General features: G+C 39.2%; 1 protein-coding gene and 2 long non-coding RNA genes across 3 annotated transcripts in view; 2 read left to right on the top strand and 1 right to left on the bottom strand.

Moving 5' to 3' along the window:
• On the top strand, nt 1-17,834 carry LOC106954649 (uncharacterized). Its single transcript, XR_001426396.1, has 3 exons — nt 1-83; nt 12,913-12,915; nt 17,823-17,834. It is a non-coding gene; the product is annotated as an uncharacterized LOC106954649 (long non-coding RNA).
• Nucleotides 1-18,495, top strand: part of insyn1 (inhibitory synaptic factor 1) — a 65,670-nt gene that overhangs the window by 18,035 nt on the left and 29,140 nt on the right. The window lies entirely within an intron of this gene.
• On the bottom strand, nt 2,674-8,789 carry LOC106954650 (uncharacterized). Its single transcript, XR_001426397.1, has 2 exons — nt 7,202-8,789; nt 2,674-7,112 (listed from the first exon to the last, which is right to left on the bottom strand). It is a non-coding gene; the product is annotated as an uncharacterized LOC106954650 (long non-coding RNA).

Genomic DNA, 18,495 nt, shown 5'->3' with positions numbered 1-18,495 from the left:
GGAGCACTAACCATTCAGACTATTTGCTGAATTTTTTGACGTGGGTGGGGTGTCAGCTTCACACAGCTAACAGAATCAACAGGGTTTCATTATAAGTTTCATTTTTGTTGTTAAAAACCTTTCTTTCTTGATGTTAAATTATTTCTTCTTTTTTTCCCCCCATATCCAATTTGCATAATGTACTTTAACTCATTGTGTAAATCGAACAAAATCACACTGACTAAAAATATTCAAGCATGGTCAGTGTCTCGGTGATGGATGTTTTCACCTCCAGCAGATTTGACCAACTGCCGGCTGAAAGCTGGGCAGTAAGATTTCTAACGCCATAAAACCTGTTTATCCTGCAAAGACGGCCTCACAGACAGCTGCAACAAAACCCGTGAATAAACAAAATGCACGGGCTCGCATGGAAAATGAGCCAAATAAAAACGGCACGGTACAGAGTGCGGCATCGCCCCGTAACACCTGTTCGCTCGGGTCTTTGCGTGCTGGGAGTTGGATGCGGAGAAAATTGTGGCCAGTAATTTTCAGGGCTAGCTCGGGCGCTTTTGTGTCCGTGGAAAACTCTCTAGATGTTTTGGATTAGTTACTAGCCGCTGGCTTGTACCGACGCGCGGCTAGGGTGTGTTGTTGGGTGTTGAATCCAAAGCAGCGGCGCCATGGATCCGACAGAAAGCGAGGTCCGTGCCAGGAAGTGTTGGTTGAACAGGTGCTGTGGCTGCAGGTGAAAAAAGCTGGCCCTGCTCTTCAGAGATCCCTCCAATGGGAAACCAGCTCAGTTATGAAGGAGGAATATGTTGCTGATATCAAACAGGCTTTGGCATGGCAATATAGTCATGCATGTTTTTGTTTGTTTTTTAATCTCAGAAGAGAAAGAAACACATTCAAAGACACACACACACACACACAGAGAGAACCCAGGACAAATTAAGCCAAAGTGAGTGTCTTCAAAAGCATTTCTGTGTGTTTCTGGAATCCCCTCCTGCTTGTCTCTCTTTCTGTCATTGTTTTATCCCTGGCAGCTCAAACTCTGCCAATGGCACAGCATGGATGGCTGCCACCGCTGTCATTGTCAACAGCGTGACAACACAGCACCTAATGCGGGGCAGGGCGAAATGAAAGAGGCGCAGCTGAGGACAGCCTAATTATTCAGACACACAGCTAAGAGCAGAAGGGGGACAGAACATGTCAACAGACTATTCGGGTGATTAACATTTTTTTGTCGTCTGAGCAGTCACCTGTGCGGCTGGCAGTTTATGGCCAAGATGATGAAGACTTCTGACTTTTATGCAAAGCGGCGCAGCCTCGGAGAGCGAAAAATATAATTAGACTTTCTGATCTGCTTTTATATTAACTGGGGGAGGACTGCAGGCCGATGTGGGCTGCAGTCAGCTGTGTGTTAAAACGCGTTCTGATAAGAGAGAAAGTTATAGCAGATTGGGAAATTGAGCAGATAAATATTCACTTTATTCTCCTAATTCATCAGTTTTTCTGCGGAAGGTGGGCTGAACCAATCATTCCCCTTGATTTCACATTAGGTTGATGCTGATGTTTCCCACCCCACACACACGCACACACAAATTCAAACATCTTGGCATCTTCTGCCTCTTGATGAAACTGAATAATTTATGTCTCACCCTTAGTTTATGTAGAATATAGTTTCTAGCAATATCCACTCCTGCTATAATCCAAAACGATCCAATCCCATTTTAATGTATAGTATCATACAGCTGCTGTCGGTGATTGGATGTAATGTTTCATGCTGACTTGAGGCCGCTCACTTATCGTTTTTCTCCAATATCACCAGTTCGTTTTTCTGTAATCACAAGTGGGAGGCCCTTGGGAAGCGGCTATTTTGTCAAATAGCTGTATGATTATGAGAAGAATGATGTGATGAAGGGCCTTCAACCGCTAAGAGCCTTGGAATTACCATCAGTCTCTTCAGCTAGCTTTAATATCATCAGATATCAACAACAGAGAAATGGAGCCAAAACAAAAGCAAACCCTGGAAATGTCATAAGATCAATTGTTGTCACAAATGGACCTGAAAGGCCAGTCAGGTGGAATCAGATATAAAGCAGTAAGACCAACTTTTTCACTGTGTGAATCAATAAAATATCTGCTACAAATACTTAAAAAAAAAAATAAATTAAAAATTGTAACAGATTAAAAGAGTTAAACATATGAGTTTGGTTACAGTTTTATCTTTACTTTCAAACAATAACCATGTTGTACAGAGACTGTTCTCTGTACAGCAAACACCTCTGATGTTAAAATGTTCATGGTAAAATGGCCAAAAAGATGTTTAGAGCAATGTACATTTGAGCTCTTCAAAAGAAATCGGCAATCATCATCATCAAAAAAAAAAAGAGTTGGCAAATTGGAAACATGCTAGAAAACTTTGATCGGTGTAAAGCTCATCCATAAATTTGTATTTTATGGAATTGGAAGATTTAAATTGATTTAAATTGATTTAAATCTCCTTGAGACTTGCATTTTCAAATTGACGCCTAATTCCAGAAAGCATTGTTGTTTTGTATTTTTTGCATTGACGATTGCATTGTTTATTATCACATTTGTGTTTTTAATTTGAGCCTGTACAGCACTTTGGTTGCCTCAGGTTTTTAAAGCACTTTATATAAATGAATGAATGTATTAAAAGATTTTTTTTTAAATCCTGGTGTTATCTACAGGTGGCACAAATTGCTCCCTTTCAGTGCTAATGATTTGTAATGTATACTTTATCCCGCCAGGCCAGAAAAAAAAAAACAATCATTTACAATTACTACAAACTGACTAAATGGATAATTTCATTACAGTAAAGCTGCTAATCAGCTTACAATCATCACTTGAATTAAACATTACACTGATGTCAACTTTCTGCGTGACTGAAATCATTTCAGTCAAACTAAAGGATTTTATTGGACTGGATTTTCCTTATATCAAGGACAGCGTAATAAACAAAGTGCCAGGATGGAGCAGTACTACGTGTGCTCGTGTTGTTGTACAAGGCAATTTCTTTTTTAGACTCGTGTTGAATTTCTTGTAAGGAATAAGCAAAAAATATTACATTCACCTTGATGCAGCAAAATCCATATCTGTGAGGCAACGTACAAAACAGCAGAGGAGTCTTGATAGGTCAAACCTCTCTGCTGTCCTCAATTCAACTATGACTCAGTGATTTCATGCTCCCAGCAGATGTTACACACAAGAAAGAAGATGGTTGGTAGAAACGCTAAGAATTACTTCACGCAGATTATTTTGCAACACGCTGCTTTTACATTACTAGGTGCCGAGCTACGACAGGATACTGACTACAATTACTTTTTCATTTCGTCTGCAATTGTACTCAGAAAAAAGAAGAAAGAAAAAGAAAACAGAGAGAAAAAAGGTTAAGGTCAAAAGTAGCGATAAATGCACTGGGCCAATGTGAAGAATTATGTCTCCACTGACCCTCACAAAGCTACATTTTCCAGGACTAAGAAAACATAAATCACGGACCTCGATCTGCAGGTTTAGCTTTTATTATTCTGTGTGCGTTTGCAGCGAGCTTAAAAAAAAAAAAAAAAAGTCAAAACTATACGTGTCTAATTGACCTAATACGTATGACCTGTTCTTGTTGGGTTCCGGAGCCATCGAGAAGGATTAGAAGAAGGTAGGGAGGGAGGAATGACGAGAATGGCTGCAATAGTTCCCCCGGTGCCTGTCAAGGTCGCAGTGGAGACGACAACTTCTAAAATCAGCTGTTCGCGTTGGCAAAGAGGGCAGCCTGATGGAGCGCTTCGCCCGCAGTCGGTACTTTCAGAGTCAGGTGAGGGTGCACAAGCCATCCATTCATTGGGAAGTTTAAGTGGGGACCTTTTAGTCAGCATTAAAAAGAAAAAAAAAATAGAAAAGCAGGGTGTACGATGTCCCTTACAGTCTGTATATGTGTGTGTATTGAAAGCTTTTAGAAAGGAGAAATCGAGAGAAGAGGAAGCAGCGAGAGACAGACGAAATGAAAAGAGAGACAGTGAGAGGGGCTTATCTCTTGGCCTGCAGACAACAGTTCTTTTTCAGAGCTGGAGCCGTGTAAACAGGGCTGGGGGCTAAGTGTGTTCATCCTCAGGGTGCATGAGCCAGAGGGGCAGCAGCTCATCCACTAACGCAATGGCTGCAGGTCAAACAGACTCAGAAAATATAAAAAAATAAATATACCCTATCTATTAAACACCTGTCATACCAATGTCTGTACCGGAACCGTTTGTCTAAACATATTTCGGTAGTTCAGACGTGAACATAAAAGATTTCTCTGTCCTTTCTTGGTTGCCTTCTGTTTTTAACTTTTTATTTTTTTTATCTCAGACTTCACAGATTTGAGTCCTCTGCCCTGCAGAAGCATCAGATCCATCTGTCTTGCGTCACCATCGCTTCGCAGAGTCATTTGTAACAACCAAAAATAGCTTTGGTCTACATTTAGGCAATGACATCTGCTGCGACCTAAATGAAGGCAAAATATATATATATATATATTAAATGGGCTGCCAGCAGAGAGGGACACAATTTGTAGAGAGGGACACAATCTTTAAAGAACTAAGTAGAAGAAAATTTTTTATATTTATATGGTCACATCCAATGCTCATGTGTCATGTTGAGCCATTATTCTAAAGTTCTTGATGGTTCTGGGTTTCCTTTCTCTGCACTTTCTATAGATTTGTCTAAAGCAGTCCTCAAACTGTGGTCCCCAGACCACTGGTGGTCCGCGGGCGCCCCCTAGTGGTCCGCGAGGTACTGCATATAAACAACCGTTTATTTGCCGTGACGTGAGTGCGACGCTACAGCTAGCTTACCAAAGGACTGTTAAGAAATAATGATTGATAAATGGCTTAAAACGGGGCCACTAAAAAGAAAAACTGAAGATACAGGTGGAAAGTTTCTCACGGTGAGTTGCAGAACTTTAGTTTTTGAATATTATTAGGATACAAAGCATGGCGCAGGGATGCAGATCTCAGTCTGCGGCTGTGCTGAGTGCAATGAACTCAATATGACTGTGGCAAGGTGGTGAACAGCGCTGTGCCCCACACTGACTAACTGCATTTTAACACCTAAAATAAAATTATTTATGTCGGACTATCTACTGGCTTCTAAGTTACAAATAACCCTGAAATGTCATCAATAAAGTAATTTCCATATGTTTTCTATCATTGGAAAGCTTCAAATCCATACTTTCAGAATCTGTAAATAAATCAAAATGCCCCAAGTAGACGTGTTCATGGTTTTATTGTGGCCAATCACATTTGCAAAACAGAGCCACCTTCACATTAGGCAGAACAAACGCAATGACTTAAGAAACTAATGTTTTACTATCAGGCTGTATATATCAAGTTCAAGATAGGTGGTCTGTGACTGTTTGTTAAATGGGGTAAGTGGCCCTCGGCTTGAAAAAGTTTGGGAAACACTGGTTTAAAACATACAGACAATTGAGGTGATTAACTGGACCAGTCTGGTACATTTAGTAACACCAACAAACAGTTTTTTGTCTAGATTTTTGTCTTGATAAGAAATGTCCCAGTACATTTATCCATTAATCCTCCCTTCAGTTACATGAATCCGTTAGTACAGCTTGCTGTAGAGCAGCCCACTTTTGGCAAGGTGGTTTTAGAGTGGTTTATGGTGTCCTTAACTCCAAACATGGTGTGTTCAAAGATGTTCAAAGAGTTCAGCTTGAACCTCATCTGACCTCAAGATATTCCTTCTGTACTTCATTGTCTCGTCAAAAATCTGCTGCAAACAACCTTTAACGCACTTTTTCTTCAGCTGCAATGTCCTGTGCAGTGACTGATAGCAAAAGGCCCCTTGGATCTTTAATAACTCTTTGATTTGGCATTTTAACTTCTGTGTCAGAAACATAGGAGGGCCATGGCTTTATGACGGTGTAATGTGTTTGCACTTTCAGCTATTATTAAACCACCTGATATTAATTTGCACATAGCCGCAGGGACACTCTCTGAAAACTCAAATATTTCAGCTGGATTTTTGGATTTCTATGCCTTTTTAAACACTCTTTTCTTCATGTGTAAAATACCTTTTCTTTCGCTGTTTCCTCAGGAAGAATAGACATTGTGGATAATCTATTGTAGAATGAATAAATTAAGGTAATTCAATTCCAATCAACTCAACTCAGTTCCATTCAAGTGCAAGTAAGCTAGTTTATTTTTCAGAGAAAAGAAACAATAAGATATGTGTGAAGATTTCTTCACAAAGAACTTTATTTTTCACTCGACTGTAATTTAATTAAAGAACATTAAATCAGGAAAGAAACCGTAGAGCCTTAATATAATATAATAATTAAGTATAATAGTATAATAAACCAAAGGAGTAACCACAATAGCAATTTTACTAAGGTTTTGTAAAATTGCAACGGCAAAAATAGTTCTAGTTTGTTGCGACTTTAAATACTAGCAATCTTGCAAATTAACAATTTTTTTTATAAAGCATTTTGAAGAGAAGCAAACTGATAGAAAACAACATTCAGCATGACAATATACTAATAAGACAATAAAAAGAACTGAATGGTTAAATGATCAAACACCTTTTAAGGACCTTAAAAATATACAAACCCCTCAACTTATTTCTGCTTGGGATCAAATGTCTCAATGCTTGGTAACAAGAACCAATTTTCAATAATAATTAGGTTAAAAGCAAAACACTCTGTTTAATTGTGGATTTTTTTAAAACCTTATTGTTAACAATTGATTTTATAACATAGTATTTTAACGTTTTGTCCTTTTTTGTCATTTAAATTTTCCATCAAAGAGGAAAAGAAAAAAACAATGTTGAATTATATAACTGTCCAAAAAAAAAATGTTGTTACTCTGCTTTGATGTAAGGCTGTGAATGTAAATGTCTCACAAAGCTTAATATCTTCACACAAAAATACTCCTTAGTTAAATCCAAGAGAAAATTTAGAGCCCCTCAGAAATGTTCACCCCATCTAAAGCCTTCTCCTCTTCTTGACCAAATGCGTCCCATTCAATTCAGACACCTGGAGGAGGGCGACGCCATCACCTCCCCGTCAGCGTAATCGCACGGACGTAACATTGGCAGTAGGGAAATGGATCCGGAGCCAAATTCTGCAGGAGAGGTAGAAGGGATTTAAAGCTCTCAAATTCTGTCTGACGGTTCCAGCTTGATTTCCAGATTTGGAAATGTCTGCGCTTACCGCGGATAGACGGGCAGTTAGCCCCTCGTCCGCCGGGCTCCGGGGAAAATGGCATCAGGACGGGGAAACACTAAACAATTCAGGAAAAATACTTAGTTTTGGATCTGAAATTGACTGTAGCTGTTGGTGGTCAGGCAATTAGATATACACAGTGCACAACATTGCCTCATGCTGTTCCCAACCCACTCTTGTCCGCCTGCATCAGCACTATACATATGTATGAGTGCAGACTTTGGAAAAGAACATAAAAAAGTAGAAAAGTAATCATCAAACTGCAGATGTTTTTTTTTTTTGTTTTTTTTTTTGAATAGCCCAGTTCATGTAGAGGAGTTGTCATAATGAAGGTTTTTGCTGTTAGTCAATATATTGTGTAAGGAAAGTATTTGAGTTTCAGTCGTAAACTTCCAGTTGTGATTAGAGCGATTGATGGTTCTATGAAGTATTGAGTCACAGGCGAAGAATACAAATGCACATCACACCTTTATTATGGTTTCATTTTTTTATCTAATAAAAAGTTTGAAAACTTTTTTACTTTCAAGTTAGAAGTTTATGCTATTTGTAGACATCTATCACTTTAAATACCTCAAATACTGCATGGGTTGGGACATGTGCTTTCATTCATAACATATTAGTTTTTTGATTCAACTGGACATCTTTTATCAAAGAATTTCCACAACTTTCTTATATTTTCCATTAAAATATAAGAATTCTGAGAACATTAAACAATGATGGTGTCAAAAGGAAAATTGTAAATTCAAACAGAAACTGGTATTGGTCAGAAAATGTCCGATTAGTAGATCTCAAGTCACATTTGTTGCTACATTCAAAGATAAATTTTCTTTGTTTTACTTTTTTTACATATGATTCCACAATCTTGACAACAAACCAGCTAGCTTACACAACAAAGCTAGCTTTGTGGAAACACCAAGGGGCAGCAGGAGCGTTGGTTATAATGGTGCGTTTTGGATCGAAATCCGCTTCACACCAACTCACTAACTTGGCTTAGTTGCTACGTCCTTCAGTGGCTCACAGGCGTAAGAGCATCCATATTCAACCAGCTTGAACGTGCGTAGAAACAGGAGCCCTTTTTTACAGCAATGTTTGCAATTAGAACCAGTTTTCCTCGACTTGAACACAGAGAAGGGGATAACAAAGATCAATAAATGCTACTTTCACCTCACAAATATACTGTTTATTTTTTATCAGTGGGCTCGGTAGAGGCACAGGATGCATTATTGATCTTTTACTCTTGAACACAAGTGGATATCCTTGAGGGAAAGCATTCTTTGTTGCAAAGCCGAGCTTGGATCTTGTGAAAACTGCATCCACGGCTTTGTGAACACAGCAAATTGTTGCAAATCAGGATCTTATGCGGCGTCCTTCAGCAAACTGATAAATAGATAATATCCTGCCGCTGCAAGGTCATCGGAATAATATCTTAAAAATGAATGTCTTCCAGTGCTATGAAAACTAAACGTTCGGATCCACGAAGATGTGTGAATTGGCTTCTGTTTCGCCCTTCTCTTTCAGTTTGTGCATCAGCTTATCATTTATCAGATAAAACAGTAAAACAGCAGCAGATGTTGCAGGTAGACTTCTTATGTTTGCTTAAAAAATAAAAAGAAAAGGAAAGAATGCGAAAAAGAATTGGAGACTTCTACTGCCATTATCTTTTTGAGGGGCATTGAGCTATTAAAGGGGGGAGAAGAAAAAAAAACAAGCTTCAAGGAACGGTGTAAAAAGGGAGCGCTGGCAGAGCTAACAGAATCGTCACTCATCCCACCCACTTCTAACCCTCCTTTTCACGCCACATTGTCAAAATAACTGACAGACGTGCTTCACGCTTCTGAACCGTAGGCAGAAATGACGGCCTTTGAGGGAGGTGCTGCTTACGCTTAGAATATCACAATAAACCAATCCAGCACAGCAGCAGTTCAACTTAGAAGTATTTATTTATTTTTTGTTCCTACCAACAAAAGACCCTCCACTGCAAATAGTCAACCCCACCCATCGAGACTCCAAATTAAGGTGGCGAGGGGCGAGAGCTGTTGTAAACTTTTGCGAGCGCCATCTTTTCTTTTTCCTCCATTATATACTTTATCGGTTTTCCTCTCTTTATCCATTATTGCTGTCTTTAGTGTTGACGATTTCCATTGAGAGGAAAAAAATAGGCCATTGGATTCTCCTAATTCCCTGCACACACACTGGGCCCTGTCATTTAATTGATAGATGGACACTTTTTTCTCTCTCTCTCTCTCTCTCTCTCTCTCTCTCTCACCGGTTCCTCACAAAGCTATCTATTTACTGCCACTTTCACTACTTGAAGCAGAATGGGGAGCGTTTGCAGATCATCGTTAGACATCTGGTGGCTAAAGCATTAGAGGGGGGGGACCTGCTTTACTTTAAGATACTAGGTGAAGTAGTTGAACTGAAAATAAAGGAGAAAAAGAAGAGGCTAAAACTTTATATTCATTCATGTATTGCATGTAAACATTTTTCTGCCAGTGGCTAACAGTCTGCTGTGAGATTAAAGGCGCTGTAGCTCATCCACCTTGAATTACTTCAACATTTCATCACATTACAAGCAAAATTGTTGCTCAGTTTCAGTCAGATTGGATGGAGAGCATCTTTGAACATTAATTTTCAAAGCGTGTCACAGACTGTCAGTTGATTTTTGCTGTGAAGTTTGACGTTCTCAAAACGTATGATGTAAACAGATATATTATTTAGCTTAAACAATCCAGGCTCAAACAGGTTGTAGGACTTCCCTGTATTTAGCACAATCTGCCTTTTTCTCCACGTTTCACTGTGCTGCTGGTCTGTTAAGGAAGGGGATCTACAGTGTTAGTGAGCCATCAATCGTGGCGTTTGGTACGTATGTGATAAAGTTCAGTTTAGGTCTCATCTAACCAGAACAATTCAGTTTTTCTGAGACCTGAACATTGTTTTTTCTTTTTGTTTCTTTCTTTTTTCTTTTTTTTTTAGCAAATTAAACTTCTTGTTGTTTTCCTTTATTCTGTGAGCTAGACTGGAAAATTGAGAGATTACAGTGCAAAGAGCGATTCTTCATAATATCAAGGATATTATGTTCAGCCCTCTCCATGAGACTATTATACAGAAAAAAATCATCATTAATAGCTAGAAAGATCAGCATGTTGACATGCTTTGCTAACTCTGATTAGTTACTTATTTGTTGCACTTACGTGAGAAGCTGCCCTATAATATTCAGACGCGACTGCTTGAAAACAAAATTGTTTTGTTTTTCTTTGTTTTAATTGGATTTTCTTCAGTCAGAAGCTCTTTCAGATATGCTGTATAACAGACTACTAGAGGAGGTCCTTCCTGCCTGCAGTCATCAGCTTCTACAGCAACTCTTTAAAGGAAAATGTACATAACAAAATTTTATTTTTCTTTTGTATTATGAAAGTATTATAGAACTGAACTGAATGGCTTTCTACTTGCAACTCCTTCATGAAAGCCACATTTTGTACAGTGTAAAACTAATAGCCAGCCAAGTAGTTGACTGCGCTGGATTTTATTGAAGAGCATCAAAGCAAAAGGGTTTACATACATTTTAATTGTATTTTTTCTGTTCAAAACTTCATATACAATATGAAGTTTGGAAAATTCATATTAAACTCTTCATCCGTAAGCTTGACTTAAAATCTTTCCGGTTTTTTCTTCAAAGGGCTGATTTAAGTGTCTCACGAACGCCACGCGTCTTCACGGAGCGGGTATTTATTAATGTGCCATCTCTGCAGCTGCATCTCAGCAAAAGCAGCAGCAAGACTGGAGCCTGAAGCGTCACGCCAACAGCACCGAGACACGTCACGGAAAACCCGGCCAATCTACTCCACGTAGAAAACTGTTGCTGCTCCAAAGCCAGAACCGTGGCCACGGGCGAGAAACGCACAAACACCAGCAGGTGTAGGAGCGGCTCGGGTCGGCTCTCATCTGTTCTGTCAGCGATGGCGAGGCCACCTTCATATTTGCTACTGGTTAAATTTAGAGCGGCGTCCTGTGCTGCATGCAGAATACTAATCAGGTCAGCGAAAAGCCGACACAGCGCTGCAAGAGTCCACTCATATATTCCTCCTCCTTTTCTGCTGCATTAATGCTTTGAGGCCTGGCAGGACACTGTGCCACTGAAGTAACCTCAAGCATAAGTTTGACTGCGTCCCGGAGATATATCGACTACGTTTTGTGCAATTATGAGCAGCTTTTCAGACACCCAAGGCGAAGTTCGAGTGACGCACCAGTCACCGGCGAACAATCCAAATAAAGTGTGACCCATTAAATGAATATCCCACTTGCATGCTTATGGGATCTTTTAGAGACTCTTCAAACATTTTATGTTATTTATCGCCCTGCTTACATACTATGACCACTTCACTTTTTGCTTTAGGGAGAATGAGGCCTGATCAGTAATTTGTTGGGACATGTTGATCATCAGAACAAATGTAATGTTTAAAATATTCACTCACAGGTGGACAATTTGCATGTTTTACTTCTCAATCTATGATATTTCAGGGTGTGTTTTTTGGTACAGCAATTAAGACTGATTTTATCCTGAATAATTATAATTAATGAGGAATTTTTAAAAAATATTACGCTCTAATAATTTATCTTTCATCACAATGCATAAGAAACATGGACGTGTTTCTATGGAAACCATCCATTGCTACTTCGTAGCAGCCAAGTGTAAGTGTGACTTCTAAGGTCTTATTTATTTTTTTGCCTAACATTTCCATTTGAAAGGTAAATTCCAGATTTTTGAAGTGAGGTTCTTATGTGAAGCAATTAAAATCTTCCCTGTCTGCAGCAACCGTTTATTATCTAAGCGATGCTGAAACTGTCTCAGGACTATTAGGCTAAAATTGGGATATTGTTGACCTTGAAGTCAAAATGAAAGACAGGTGGAAAAAACATGCAATTTTGACTTTTACATGTAAATAAAAGCACTCAGAAGGATCATCAGAGAACAACGATGCCATAGTCAAGCCTCAATCTGAGCACCTTCCAATTAAAGCCTTGCTGACTTTACCAGCTGAGCCACACGACGGCATCATCTATAATTATAATGCATTATAAGCAAATGGATCATTCGAGGACTTTTCATGTGCTACTATCACAGCTTCAGCTACCGAGTTAGCTTACTTTATTAGGAGCATATGCAGAAAAATGAAAGAAAAAAAAAAGATAATTAAAAAAAGTAACATTCACAATGTCACAAATTTACATAAAGGCTAAAATGCTAATGATGCCACAGGTGAATGTAGGATTTACCACAAATAAAACAATTTAATTCTATCAGCATCCATTAACCTGCAGCTGTAGATGAGGTTCTGTAATATTGCATGACAAGCAGGTACACCAACCCTAACAAATATTTGGCTTGCATTGCTCAGCCTGGTATCTTGGGCGGTATCCTAAGTTCCTAAGTTCAACTCTGTATGCTAAAGTGAGTTTTTGCGTGTTGCTTTGCTAGCACTCCTGTGAAGTTGTCTGGATATTTTTAAATCATCGTTGTTATTTTCACAAGTAAAAATTTGACTCGGTTCATCTTCTTCCAGCCAGCGTTGAATCACGGCTGTTTTACAAGGCCGGCAACATGCGCAACAATGTAGCATCCAATTAGCCCGAACATATAGCCTTCGAGTGAATCAACGTTGATGATACCACTATGTATTTCAAACAGTTATTCTCACCAGAATGTTTTGATATGTTTCCTTCTCTAATTCTCTCAGAAAGGTCACAAGGCGAGCACCGCCTCCTATAAATCCCAAGTTAATACATAAATGCAAAACATAATTGTTGGCATGTTATTAACACAACTTTCTTGTCACATTTTCACCATTTTTTTTTTTTTTTATTGGAGTTTTACTGCCAAGATCACTTTGGCCTCGGTGCCTCTTGAACTGCTCGATACCTTTGACCTCTGGAACCAGAAAAGTTACTAAATAAAGAAAACCAAGAAAGTTAACTAAGTGCCTGCAACCTTTTAACAGAACCGTATTTTGAAAAAGCTCAAACCGTCTCTTTAACAATTTCATCACTCTACTCAAGAGACTACAAGAAAAATGAGTTCACAACAACATCCCCCGCCCCCCACTTCTCCCTCTTTTTCTCTCTCGTTTTCTTTTTTTTTTTTTTTGTTTGCACTGGAAATGAGAGCAGAAGCCAAATTAAACCGCGAAGCAGAGCAGTGCTGAAATAAGAAGTAGCTGGAACCAGGACACACAGAGTGAATATTTAGAGCAATATACATATTTTAGCATACAATTTTATGTAATTCCAGGTCAAAGTGGAATGTGGCTGCATCTGCATCGGGGTCATTAATAACTACAGTAGGATAGTGCCAAAGTTTGCACTTTTGATAATGTGGCACATTTTTCTGTAAGACAGATGGGTAATTTCAGGACAGATTCTCTGTTTGTTGCCTCTATTCCTCCACATCCTTTCCCCCGGCGCCCACCATGCAGTTTTGACATCGAACTCGCCTGACTAATTAACGACGACCCTCCTTTGGATCTGGGATCTAATGTCAGAGGCAATAGCACCTTCGCTATGGCGCCTCGCAAGACATTGGCAGAGGGGGGAAAAAAAAGAGGACTGGAGAGGCTGGAACTGCAGATGGAGAAAAAGTGAGTTTCAGAGTGCTTCATAATACAGTGACAACTGCACAGTGAGAGAAGCAGAGTACATGTCCACTTACAATCTGCAACCATATCCAGCAGTCTGCCAGCTAGCGGTCACCTCGCAGACGTCTGGCCAAACCCATCTATTAACCCAACGACTGGCCACTTTCCAGATCGAACAGCTACTCCTACGTTGTGTTTGTGATGGAGGACAGGGAAGCCAGTAAGTGGAATAAAGTCTTATTCCTCTTACGTACGGCTCAATGGACCCAGTCTGACAATAATCCATAAACGGCCACACCTGCTGTTGTTAAAACACGCTAGGTTTTCTGAAGAGAAACGAAAACATGGAGCCTTTTCTCTTTTTTTTTTTTATGTAAATGCACAAACACGGAGAGCGTGTTTAATTTTAATAAGCTTATCCCGTTCACCTCTCATCCAATCGCAAGCTCTCGCACGCAAACACACCTCAGCCGCCGAATCCTGCCGATGCTGCAGAATGAGGCGGCATCTACATAATACACAGAAACTAATTTCCTTGTCTCCTTCTGTTCTTCAGTTCTGAGAAGATGGAAATGTTCGTCGCTGTTGTCCTGAACGCAGCATAATCATCTTGGATTTATGCTTGTAGCGTGTATCAAATTAATTGTGCATGGAGTGAGTAGGGGCGAGAGAATATCTCACAGAAATGGATTTCCCCGTGTCATCAAACAATAGCAAGTAAAACTGAATTCCTTGTTTTCTTCTCCCTCATTCGAGCAAATTACACACAGCTGCATCCTCTTCTAGAGCACCGACTCGGGTGCAAAATGGGCCACGGCGTTTCATAATAGCTGGCTTCTGGTGTCGGTGCGATGGAATGAAGACGGGTAGTATGCAGAGTTTACTTAGAGCTGGCTTTAAAGAGTTTACATGAATTAAGACTGATGGTTTGTTGATTCTGTTACTTCTAGAGATTCAAGGAAGTTAAACGTTTTAGTGATCATTGAAATGGATTATGTTTTCTACAGTGGTTGACAAAAGTCAGAAGACCAATATACAAAAAAATCAGAAACAAATGCAGAAACTATTTGTAATTTGTGTAGAGACTCACCTTAATAACTACTGAGAAGTAATTAAATCCAATTTTAAAGATAAAGCACAATTTTTACGCTAACTTATGAATGACTTGTTCATTTCACTACAAAAAATTGTGAAAGTATTTCTTTAGAAATGAACAAAAACAGCATGGCCAGGTATGAAATTATTTAATTCTACCTCCCATTGTAACACATTCAAAGCATATTTCACACTATTTTTCTCTAAACAAAAATAAGCATGTATTTGAAAACAGATTGGTTCTGTCCTTGTAAAAAGAAGTAGTATATGAAGAAGCCTTTTTTTTTCTTTGTGTCTTTCATATCACTGCAGAGGCAGTTTGGTTGGCTGTTATTTCCAAATCTTCTCCAGCTCAGTGAGGTTTGTGCACATTGTTTAGGCATGTCTCTCTACGGTCTCAACACAGCGTTTTCAGCTGGGATCGCTGCTGCGTCTCGATTCTTTTCTCTTTTTCATGTAATTTAGCTGCTGTGTATGGGATTGCTGTCATGTTGATGATCCTGTTTGGGATGAGCCGATATTCAAATGACCTCACACTGAACTCTGAAACAGACTAAATGACTAAATGCAAAGAAGCCTTGCATTGTAGGGAGGCTTTTACTTAACTATTAAAAATAGCCCTGACTTCTGGGGTTTTTATTCCAAGTTTCTCCATGTTTTCTCTGCCTGCTTCATGCCAATGACTTGACTCTTTTTATTTTTTATTTATTTTTATTTCCTTTATTTAACCAATGAGATCCAGATCTAATTTTCAAGAGAAATCTGCAACACACAACTTTTTTGAATAAACTAACTTATTTTTCAAACACGGGATGTTTGTCCTCATGTTTTTTTTTGTGTTTTTTTTTTAAGAAATGAGAAACTAATCTTTGTAGCAGTTAATAACGACAACTGCTACAATGGTTAACTAAGTACAGTGGAGTTCATGGTCAACTCAACAAGTGAAAGGTGTTCATGTAACAGTAATACAAATATATGAGGTACCTCCTCTGACTTGCTGCGTCTGACATGACAGGAGGATGAATGCTGTTCTGCATGTTTTGTGATTTAATCAAGTAAGTCTTTGCAGACTTCAGTCACGCATCTATATGTTTAAGAGGGAATTTTTTTGGCAACCATTCCCAGCATGCTAAAGTTGTTGGCTTTTTTTGTTGGGGTTTATTTAATTGCACTGTTACAAATTTGGACATTTAACATGATAAATGATGTTTGCAGAGTTCAAGGTGAAATTCTTGGGTTGCTTTTGAAATTGGGTTAAAACCTTTCAGAGGAATTGCTTCTCTATGGGCATGTAAAGAAGTGAAAGCATCACTGATGCCTTTCCTTCTCAGAACTGCTTTCAGAAAACTCTGAAAACTATGCTGGTTTGGACCATTTGCTTGTCCAAACTAGCAAACGTTCAAAAGTGTGACTTTTAATAGAGGTGGCCACACTTGCTAATGATGAGTTACACAAGTGTTTTTAATTAGCACCAACTGGTTACTACCTTCCTTGTGAAATGCTATTAAAGAAAACAGGCTGTTTTAAGCTTCTCCACATGCATCTTGTGACGGTTACACATGGATGATTTGTTGTAGTTCAATTTTTATTAATTATTTCTTTCAGATTGTCTTATTGATAATTACATATACATTTTCTTTCCTTTAACTGACTGGTCAAAGCAAAAAATAAAAAATAAAATAAAAATTGCAGCTTCACAGGAAGTGACCATTTATTCCAGTTTTGATGTGCTAAAAACAGGGAGATAGATTTGATCTACTGTGATCGTTTTATGACAAGGACATTCCAGCTCTTGTGGAGTATGTGGAATATGCACAGTTGTCAGTATTTGTCAAAAGTGATTCAGTGAATGAACAGAGCTGAACCTGTGACATTGTGACAAAGGGGAACATGTGACCAACGTTTGGCGCATTTGATTCAATTGGAGCTTGAACTGCAGAAGACATTTCTACTGATTTTGATTAAAAATTGTCCAGTTTGTTTTTTATGAAGACAACTATGGACACCCATGCAGACTTCTTTCCACTGTTGAAAGTGCCAACATTGTGCATGTCGGCATCAGAATTGGATCACAGAGAAACACTGACAGAGTTAGGATGATGCTTGACCTGCTGGGCAAACCTTAAGTCCTTCAAAAATGTTTTTCAAGATAAACATTTATTAGACGGTGTCTTTTCCCTGACACTGGTTTGCCATGAGCCTCAAATATTTTGAAATAAGAGACACATAGCAATAGTTGTGCGCAAAGTGAACTGACTGTTTTCTGACGCGATCACAATATTCCATAACAACAATTGTAAAATCATTTATTTAAACGTTGAGTGGAGCAATATCGATTAAAAAAAATGAATAAAAACACGTTTAGAAAAACTATTTTGTTCCTTTTTATGTACAGTCATTTGGGTTAAACCAGTATTGGTCAGGTCTAGTGACCTCATTTCCCCGTTCCTAGGAACAGGGCGGCGAGATGAAATAAAGTCCAACCTGACTGGCCTTAAAAATGGGAATCAAACAACACTCTTGTGTGTTTAGGATCTAAAGAGCCAGGACTGCCTGAAAGCCTCATGAAGTTTATATACCGAGCTTTGACTGTACTATATTGTGCTTAGGTCAAGACATATTATAAGGTCACCTGTGAAGGATATGCTTAATAAAAAGCCAATGCCACAACAGCACTCCTCCAACAAGAAGGACGACCAAGTCATCACGAAGAGTCAGTGTGGAAATAAAAAGGGAGGAGACGGAAGAGAGTCCCACATTCATAAGCCCAGAAAAAGGGAGAGGTTGACAGTAAACCCTGTAAATCCATTTGGTTTTTCAGACATGGATGGAGAACAGAACTGACAATAGCTTGAGGGGCTAGTGCTCCATGGAGTGAATACCAGAGCGGAGGAGAGGAAAAATAAGAATGTGTCACCTAGTGGGAGGAGGCACCAAGGCAGGATCTGTCAGAACTCTGTTGCTGTCTGCAGATTAGATCTGCGGCTATTTAAAGAGGGCGAGCGCGACAAACCCCTCGGCCACCACTCTGGCATTATTGGCAGCCATCACCTTGCGACAAGAAAGAAAAATATGATGCATAAATTACGGCTACAAAGGAGGCGCAGAAGACGGCATTTTTCTTCTGCGGTGACTGACCTCCCCAAGCGCACTCTATGCAGCCGCGGAAATTTATCACGTACAATTCAAGGTCACACTCCAGGGAATTTGTGCAATGATGTCAGAGATCTAGTCAAAGCTGCCACACGTATTGTAAGGGGCTACTGCTGGCCCTCTAAATAAAACTATATAGCCTCGAGATTAGATGTACAAACTTCCTTTCCAATAATCATCGCTTGACATCAGGGTGGAAGCAACACGGGGCGGCCTGGCGGTCCATACGACTCAATGTGTTGTATACAGGAAATGTATCTGTTGTGTCTGTATGGCAACTTGTTTTTATTTGAAAAACTGGTGATTGATGCTGTTGTTCTATGGGTGAAGGCGTATCTGCCAGAAAGCATGAGTGTGGCAGTACGTTCAAGAGGGTATGTGCTTATATACGTAGTGCTGCAGTTG

This window comes from Poecilia latipinna, unplaced genomic scaffold (assembly GCF_001443285.1).
Source record: "Poecilia latipinna isolate Pla-1442-1.1 unplaced genomic scaffold, P_latipinna-1.0 Scaffold668, whole genome shotgun sequence".
NCBI classification, from domain to species: Eukaryota; Metazoa; Chordata; class Actinopteri; order Cyprinodontiformes; family Poeciliidae; genus Poecilia; species Poecilia latipinna.
This window is presented reverse-complemented; position numbering and strand designations above follow the sequence as displayed.